At 40.6% G+C, this 9,395-nt stretch overlaps 1 protein-coding gene across 1 annotated transcript in view; it reads right to left on the reverse strand.

The window, feature by feature from the left end:
• The window catches only part of SYT16 (synaptotagmin XVI), a 278,525-nt gene that overhangs the window by 183,384 nt on the left and 85,746 nt on the right, over positions 1-9,395 (reverse strand). The window lies entirely within an intron of this gene.

Below are 9,395 nucleotides of genomic sequence, written 5' to 3' on the forward strand. Positions count from 1 at the left end.
ATAAAAATACCACAAGTGAATGAGTTTAATAAACAAAAATTTATTGTCTCGTGGTTTAAGAGGCTAGAAGTCCAAATTCAGAGTTATGGCTTCAGAGAAAGTTCCTTGTCTCCTTTCAGCATCTGTAGGTCAATCATTCCTTAGAGATCTCCTTCTGTCTTGGTATTAACCTGTCCCTAGATCTAGGAGCTTCACAGCATAGGGACCTCAGGTCCAAAGAACACACTCCACTCCTAGCTCTGCTTTCTTGATGATAGCAGGTTCCACCTTCTCTGTCCAATTCTCTTTTCCTTTTATCTCTTGTAAAACTAAAAACTGTTGCAGGCCACAACCCTGGGAAACTTTCTTGCATCCCAGGGTTGTGAAGGGATTCAGTGCATTGCAACCCACTCTTAATTCTCTTATTGTTTTATTATATCAGATGATCACATCATGGGGAAATATTACATAACTGACAAGGCACTAATATTCATGACCGAGCTTAGATGACACATAGTTTGGTGGATCCATTTCAATCCCTGACATCCAGTCTAAGTAGCAGAAAGAAACAAGATTAAAGAAAACAGAATCTAAGTGACCTGTAGGGTACTATGAAGCTAATCATATTCCTTATGAGAGTCCCAGAAGAGAAAACAGATGGAATATAAATTGAAATCTCACAACAAAGTAAGCGGCACTCCAGGCAGTCACGCATGGATTTTATGCCAAGAGATATGGAAGACAACTATCTGGAAGAGATCTGTATTTGTTCCCATTCCAAAAGAGAGGTGACCCAATGAGATGTGGAAATCATCAGACAGTATCATTGATATCCCATGAGAGTAAAGTTTTACTAAAGGTAAATGGCTGCAACCATACATCGACAAAGAATTACCAGAGGTTCAAGCTGGTTTCAGAAGACAGCATGGAATGAGCAATATTATTGCTGACGTCAGATAGATCGTGACTGAAATTAGAAAATACCAGAAAGATGTTTACTTATGCTTTATTGACTGAACAAAGACTTTCAATTGTGTGGATCATGACAAGCTGTGAATAACATTGCAAAGTATGAGTATTCCAGAACACTTAATTGTGCTCATGAGAAACCTGTACATAGACCGAGAGGCAGTTGTTTGAACAGAACAAGGAAGCACTGAATGGTTTAAAATAAAGAAAGTTGTGAGCCCAGGTTGTATTCTTTCACCATACTTATTCAATCTGTATGCTGAACAAATAATTAGAGAAGTTGTATGATTGAAGAAAAATGCAGTATCGGGATTGGAAGTAGGCTCATTAACAGCCTGCAATATGCAGATTAAACAACCTTACTTGCTGAAAGCCAAGAGGATTTAAAATATTTACTGATGAAGATCAAAGACCACAGCCTTCAGTATGTGTTGCACCTCAAAGTAAAGAAAACAAAAATCCTCACCACTGGACCAATAAACAACATCCATATAAATGGAAAAAAGACTGAAGTTTGCAAAGACTTCATTTTTCTTTGATCAACCATCAACCCTCATAGTAGCAGCAGTCAGGAAATCAAACGACATATTGCATTTGGCAATTTAAAAAGTTCTGCTGCACAAGACATCTTTAAAGTGTTGAATAGCAAAGATGCCGGTTTGAAGACTAAGGTGAGCTTGAGGCAAGCCATGATATTTTCAATACCCTCATATGCATGCGAAACCTGGACAGTGAATAAGGAAGACCGTAGAAGAATTGATGCATTTGAGTTATGGTGTTGAAGGAGAATATGGAAAGTACTATGGACTGCCAAAAGAACCAACAGATCTGTGTTGGAAATACAACCAGAGTGGCTCCTTAGAAGCCAGGATGGTCAGGCTTCATCTTTCATAATTCGGACATATTGTCAGGAGGGACCAGTCACTGGAGAAGGATATCATATTTGGTAAAGTGGAGGGTCAGAGAAAAAGTGGAATACCCCCAACAAGATGGATTAGCACAGTGGGCTCAACTGTAGCAACAATTTTGAGATTGGTCCAGGATTGGACAGTGTTTCTTTCTGTTATGCACAGGGTCACTATGAGTCGGTACTGACTCAATGAATGGCACCTAACAACAACAAAAACAACAAGAGAATAAAAAAGAGAGATAGAATGGGAAGGAAAGACTATTTGAAGAAATAATGGTCAAGAACTCCCCAAATTTTATAAAATATATGAATCTACTCAAGAAGTTCGCAAACTCTAAGTAGGATAAACTCAAAATAGCACTCAATGGGATACACTAAATCAAATGATCAAAAAACAAAGGCAAAATCCTGACAACAGCATGAGAGTAGGAACTCATCACGTACAAGGAATATTCAATAATAACAGCTACAGCCCATCCAAGGGAGTCCTGGTGTGGCACTATGGGTTAATGCACTGGAATGCAAAGACAGTTTGAACTGTAAGACGGTGGTTCAAGCTCACCGGTTAGTTGCTTCTCAGAAACCCTATACAGGGTCACTATGGGTCAGAACCTACTCGATGGCTCTTAACAACAACAAAAACTCATCCAAAGGAGCCCATTATCATAGAGCATTACAAGTTGGGGTGCTAACCACAATGTCATCAGTTTGAGTCTACCAGGTGTTCCACAGGGAAAAGATGAGGATTTCTGCCCCCATAAAGATTTACAGACCCAGAAATCCTACATAGGGTCATTCTGAGTTAGAACTGACTTGAACTTTTGAATAGCAGTAGAACACAGTCAACTAGTACTACCACCAAAACTCATCTAAAAGCATGGAGGCCACAAAGCACAACAACAAAAAAATACTGCCAACTAAACATTCTATATATTTTTTAAAATGTCCTTTAAAATGATGTAGAAATACCCTTCCAATACTAAGACTCAACGGGAATACACGCTCTGATTAGTGACCACGTTTATCACCGATAAGTGGAAATGAGGAAAAAAACAGCAATGAAGCTGCAAGTTAAGCTCTACAATGTTCAATAGACTCCTGTGAACCCGGGTGGAGATCTGGTCAGCCAGCAGTGTGGCAAGACCTGGAGACTCTTGGGCCCAGAGTCAGTGACATAGCCACAGAGGACTAGAGTGGAGAGTGAAGCATCCAGCTGATAAGACGAGAGGGCATATGCACAAGAACACCCACACTTGCAGATAATACACACTTGACCTAGCTTCAATGATTGGATGATCAGAGCTCAACTAGAAGAACAAAGAGGAAAAAAAGAAATATATGATACAATTTGATGAACTTGACCTACACCTATGAATGCAGTAGCTCAAAAGAGGGAACAAATCCTTACAGCAAGGATCATTCCCACCCCCTCCACACACAGAGTAGACAGGGATAGGCAACTTGGACATTGGCTACCCAAAATGAAGGGGCTTCAAAGGTAAGAAGTGATTGGTTTACAAGCTTTCAAGAGGGAATCTAGATGCAGAGGGTGTGTAGGAAGGTACAATCTCCACTGAGTAGTATCCAATCTATCTAGGCCTAGGCTGGGCTGATGAAAGGAAATGCAGATAGGTCTCTTGTGATACAAAAGTGAATAATTGTTATCAGAACTGCTTGTGAAGGTAGGAAATGTAAAGGTAGACACTTTGTAGCAAGGAGGGGAGCAATTAACTCTGCAGTCTAGGAGCAGAAAGCTCTGGGACCATCAAGGGAAAAGAGCTGCGTGCCGGACCTTACCCAGAGAAGCCTTGATGCCTGAGATGGAGGCAGAGACAATGATGTGGAGAGATGGAGGGGCTGGGAACTTTAGACCCAGAAAGGGAGAGGGGCTGAGTGCTGATGACCGGGCGGCAGGCTTGCAGGGTATACCCCGTGGTTAGTGGATGATGCATGGAGGGGATTGTAACCATGGCAATGAAACAATATACGATAGGATGAATGTATAACTAATGTTCTCCCATGTAAACTATCACATAATCCACAACAAAACATTTTTAAAAAGAGTTTAAAAAGACATATAAGTTATGGCATTCTCAGAAAAACAAAGAATAAGGAAGTTTGTTACTACCACATAGCCCATTGGCCTCTACCCTGCTTACTAGGAGAGTGTTTCAGGATCTCTTAATACTGCTGATAAATACCCAAAGGCCATCTAATTCTGAAAACCAGTAACTTGACTGAAGGCACTCAACTTTACTGATGGCACGGGTTGGGAAGCCTTGTGCTCTGTCTTTCCATGCCACTGCATCTGATGTTGCCTCTGCCACCACCTGTTCTCCTTGTTGGGTTCTTGAGGTCCACACTCCACTAGTGATTCTTCTTTCTTGATGGTCTTGAAATCCTTTCTTCATACTTCTTAGATGATTTATGTTAAACCCAGTGAAATGACAAAACAACCAATCCCTGTGTTAGAGTCCCATATATATTATTTGATAGCCCCTCCCAATAATTTAGTGGGAATTGGACAATGGATCAGAGTCTATTAAGTCAATTCACTGTATTACATTTACAAAGCACCACTCATTTGTCAGTTTGTTGTACTGTGTAGCTTACATATTGCTTTTATTCTGGAAGCTATGCCAAGGGTATTTTAAATACCAGCAGGTTCGCCAATGGTGGACAGGTTTCAGCTGAACTTCCAGACAAAGAAAGACTAGGAAGAAAGAGAGACAGACTTCTTCCAAATATTTAGTCACTGAAGACCTTATGAATAGCAGTGGAACATAGTCAACACCAGAATAATGAATATTGAAACACAATGAAGAGCACTAGATAGTTGTCAGATATAGTGCCAGAAGATGAGCCCCTCAGGTTGGAAGGCACTCAAAATGCAACTGAGGGAGAGCTGACTCCTCAAAGTAGACTTGACCTTGATGATGCAAATGGAGTAAAGCCCTAGGAACCTTCATTGCTGATGGGACACAACTCAAAATGAAGAAAAACAGCTGTAAACATCCTTTAATAATCAGAACATGGACTGTAGGAAGTATGAATCTAGGAAAATTGGAAGTTGTCAAAAATGAAACTGATCACATAAACACTGATATCCTAGGTATTAGTGAGCTGAAATGGAATGATATTGGCCATTTTGAATCTGACAATCACATAGTTTACTATGCCAGGAATGACACATTAAAGAAGAATAGCATCACACTCATCATCAAAAAGAACATACCAAGATCTATCTTAAAGTATAACACTATCTGTGATATCATCCATACATCTACAAGGAAGACCAGTAAATACTATTATTATTCAAATGTATACACCAACCACTAAAGCCAGTGATAGTGAAATTGAAGAATTATACCAACTTCTGCAGTCTGAAACTGATCAAACATGCAATCAAGATTATGGACAAACCCACTTGATAAGACAAGCAGACCAGCCTGGAGCAGTTAGAGGAACAGAAGACACTTCTTGAAAGAAAGACCAGCAAGAAAAAACAAAAACAAAAATGGCAGTCTGATTTGCTACCACAAGAACAAGCAAGTTGTTCACTGGGGAGCCCTCAAGGCAAGCAATCAAGTCCCTTCAGGACAAACCCTCTCCCAAAACTGAAACTCAAAGGCAATACACAAGCAGGCATGTAAGCTTGCTGGCAACCACGTTGGTCTACTGGTGAGTGAAAGTGGGAGAAAAGAAGCAATGAAGAGGCAGGCTGAGTTTGACCACACTACATAGACTCCCATCAGCCCAGAGTATGGTGAGAGTTGGTTGGCCCGAAGTATGGTGAGACCTGGGGACTCCTGAGCCTATGGGCAAGGACATGGCCACAGAGGGCTAGAACTGAGAATGAAGTGTCCAGATGATATGAAGTGAGGGGAGATGTGCAAGGGCGCCCAAACTTGCAGGCAGTGCTCACTGGATGTAGCTTCAATGGCTGAATGATCAGAACCCAACTAGATAAATTTTTTAAATATATCTACATAAAGAAAACAAGTGTAAATCACTACAATCTGATGAACTTGACTTATGCCAACCAACCAAGAAAGAAGGAATCTTCACAGCAGGGATCACTCCCATTCCCTCTGTACACAAGGTTGATGTGGATGAGCAACTTAGACACTGGCTACCTAAAATGGGAGAGGTTATAAAGGCATGAAGTGACTTACAAGTTTTCAAAAGAACGTTTAGATTCAGAGTGTGGGAGGGAATGTAGAATTCCCACTGAGCGGTTTTCATTCTGTCTAGACAGATCTGGTGAAAGGAGATGGGAACAAGACTCTTAAGATTCAATAGTAAGTAACTGTTATCATGACTAATTGCGATTGTCACAACTGTAAAAGTAGAAGTTTTGTAGCAAAAAGAGGTGAGTGGTTGATCTCACAGTCCCAGTCTGGAGGGCCCTGGGACCATCAATGGAGAAGAGCAGGAACAGAGTATGGGACCCTACCCAGAGAAGTAGTGATGCCAAAGATGGAGGCAGAGATGATGACGTGGAGAGCCAGAGCAGCTGAGGACTCTAGACTCATAGAGGGAAAGGAGCTGTGTGTTAGTGGCCAGGGAGCAGGCTTGCAGGGTGTACCCTTTGGTTGTTTGAATGATTGTATATTCCTGAGTGTTTTGGTGCACATCAAAAGCAAAAACAAAAACAGAGGGAATAGAAGCTGTTGAATGATGAAGCATGCAGGGGATTGTAATCATTGCAATGAAATGAAATACAATAGGATGAGTGTAAAACTGATGTTCTCCCATGTAAACTATTACTCAATTCACAAAAAAAACTTAAAAAAAAAAAAAAAAAAAGACGTATGGATAATTACTGGTGACTGGAATGCAAAAGTTAAAACCAAAGAGGAAAGACCAGTAGTTGGAAAATATGGCCTTGGTGACAGAAATGATGCTAGAGATGGTATGATAGAATTTTGCAAAAATTCTTCATTGCAAATGTCTTTTTTAAACAACATAAAAGAAGAGTATACATATGTTCCCCACCAGATGAAAAACACAGAAATCAAATTGACTATATCTGTGGGAAGACACAGTAAAAACAACAACAACAACAACAACAACAACAACAAAACCCTCCATTGTTGTTGTTGATAAGTGCCATCAAGTCAGTTCCAACCCATAGTGATCCTGTATAGGGTTTCTGAGGAGCAGCTGGTGAGTTTGAACCACCAACCTTGCAGTTCAAACAGCTTTGCAATCTGGCACATTAACCCAGAGTGTCACACCAGGACTCTATACCATCTGCCAAAACAAGGTCAGGGTGGACTATGGAACAGAACATTAACTGCTTATAGGCAAGTTCAGGTTTAAGCAGGAGAAAATGAAAACATGTCCACAAGAGCCAAAATATGACCTGAAAATATGTCCCAGGAATTTAGAAACCATCTTAAAAACAGATTTGATGCATTAGACAATAATGACCAAAACCCAAGAGTTGTGGGATGACATAAAGAACATCATACAGGAATAAAACAAAAGGTCATTAAGAAGACAAGAAAGAAGGAAAAGACCAAAACGGATGGCAGAAGAGACTCTGAAACTTGTTTTCCAATGTAGAGATGCTAAAGCAAATGGAAGAAGTGAGCAGGTACAAGAGCTGAACAGAAAATTTCAAAAGGCAGCTCAAGAAGATAAAGTCAAATATTACAAAGAAATGTACAAAGACTTGGAACTAGAAAACAAAAAGGGAAGAACACACTCTGTATTTCTCAAGCTGAAGGAACTGAAGGAAAAATTGAAGTCCCAACTTGCAGTAGTGAAAGATTCCATGGGCAAAATATTGAATGATGTAGAAAAGCATCAAAAGAAGATGGAAGGAATATACACAGTCATGATACCAAACAGAAATTGTCAATATTCAATTATTTCAAGAGGAAGTATATGTTCAAAGCCAATAATCCTAAAAGAAGCCCAAGGTTCACTAAAGACACTGGCGAAAAACAAGACACCAGGGACATATGGAATACAAACTGAAATCTTTCAGCAAACTGATGCGACACTGAAGGCACTCACTAATGTATGCCAAAAAATTTAGAAGACATCATTTCAAAGAGAGGTGAACCAATGGAATGCAGAATGATCAGACTTTATCATCAATATCCTATGTGAGTAAAGTCTTACTGAAGATAATATTAAACTGGTTGCAACAATACATTGACAGAGAAATTCCAGAGGTTCAAGCCAGATCCAGAAGAGGATGTAGAATGAGGGATATCATTGCTGACGTCAGATGGACCTTGACTGAAAGTAAAAAATACCAGAAAGATGTTTACCTGTGCTTCATGGACTACACAAAGGCTTTCAATTGTGTGAATCATGACAAGCTATGGACAACATTGCAAAGAATGGGTATTCCAGAGCACTTAATTGTACTCACGAGGAACCTGTACATAGAACAAGAGGCAGTTGTTCAAACAGAACTAGGGAACACTGAATGGTTAAAATCAAGAAAGATGTGCACCAGGGTTTTATTCTTTCACCATACTTACTCAGTCTGTATGTTGAGCACATAATCTGAGAAGCTAGATTATATAAAATAAATGTGGTACCAGGATTGGAGGAAGGCTCATTAACAATCTTTGATATGCAGATGATACAGCCTTGCTCACTGAAAGCAGAGAACTTAAAATACTTACTGAGGAAGATCAAAGACCACAGCCTTTGCCAAGAGTTACATTTCAGTGTAAGGAAAACAAAAATCCTCACCACTGGACCAATGAACAACATCCATATAAATGGAAAAAAGATTGAAGTTGTCAAAGACTTCATTTTGCTTGAATCAACCATTAACACTCATGGAAGCAGCAGTCAAGAAATCAAACGACTTACTGCATTGGGCAAATCTGCTGCACAAGACCTCGTTAAAGTATTTAAGAGGAGTTGCGGCTTTGGCAGGCAGCAGAGACAGCCAGGTAGGAAAGGCTCTGTGAGGGAGGGATTGAAAACCAAGAGAAGCTGCACTCACGGAACAACACCAGAGCTCTGGATCTAGCATAAGGTACAGAGCGTCAGTTTCCCGCATGCACAAGTGGAAGAATCATGATATAAAGGAAAATACTGTGAGTTAGGAATGGTTCAGGACAGGACTCCCTTTGCAGCCACCCCATCTGGGCGGAGTTCAGAGGCTGGGGTTACAGCCAGACGGGCACGGGAACCAGCGCTAAAAGCAGTGCAGTGACATATGCAAAAGGAGGTGCAGGGGATTCTACACATTTTTTCCTCCTTTCCTCTATCGCGCCTTCTTTGCCAGACCCTGACGCCTTAAGGCGGGTGGGTGTGCACCCCCCAAAAAAAAGTCCAATGCTGAACCCACAGTTTTTCCATGGCACCAAGAGAAAGACCTTGGCGGCTGCTTATGACATCAGCTTAGGGGTTGCAGCCCTAAAATTAACTTGTGCAGGACCCTTTACTCCAGCCTATCTAGCAAGAAAAAAGCAGGCCCATCAGGCCTGACAAACCATATGAACAATCTGTAAAGGCTCAACATAAAGGCAACTATCTCGGGAATTACACTGTATACAAG

Source organism: Chrysochloris asiatica, unplaced genomic scaffold, assembly GCF_000296735.1.
Source record: "Chrysochloris asiatica unplaced genomic scaffold, ChrAsi1.0 scaffold00067, whole genome shotgun sequence".
Lineage (NCBI taxonomy): Eukaryota > Metazoa > Chordata > Mammalia > Afrosoricida > Chrysochloridae > Chrysochloris > Chrysochloris asiatica.